We start from the raw sequence: 467 nt of genomic DNA, 5'->3' as shown, positions 1-467 counted from the left end.
AGTACACTCCCTCTCCCCATGCCAGCAAACAATATCATCCCATCATCAAATTGCTCATCATAAAATGGAACGACTTCGACTTGGATCTCACATAATGAATGGATGAAGTGGAGGCCATCTTCAACCAGTAACAGCCAACACCCCAAGAGAAGACCACAATCTTATCTAAGCACATGCTAGGAAAAGGAAAAGCAGTCTTCCACACTCTGGAGAATGGTAAAAAGGGAAACCTCACCAAAGTCAGGAGAGCCTTTGCTGTAGCTTATAAGCACAGCCCCAAAAACTAGCGTCAGCATTGGCACAGTCTTCCCAAAGCTGCTTGTCCAACTGGTTCTTCAAGAAGGACTTAGCCTGTGCCAACTGGCTAGAGTCTATGGGGTGTACATAGTTTGAAGACCTGAGAAAATGTATGATGACTGAAGACTTCCATAATTGTGCTTATGAACCACTAGCCCTTTACATTTGTG

The sequence above is a fragment of the Macrobrachium nipponense genome, chromosome 6 (genome assembly GCF_015104395.2).
Source record: "Macrobrachium nipponense isolate FS-2020 chromosome 6, ASM1510439v2, whole genome shotgun sequence".
Lineage (NCBI taxonomy): Eukaryota > Metazoa > Arthropoda > Malacostraca > Decapoda > Palaemonidae > Macrobrachium > Macrobrachium nipponense.
The sequence above is the reverse complement of the archived record's forward strand: the minus strand, read 5'-3'. Positions refer to the sequence as shown.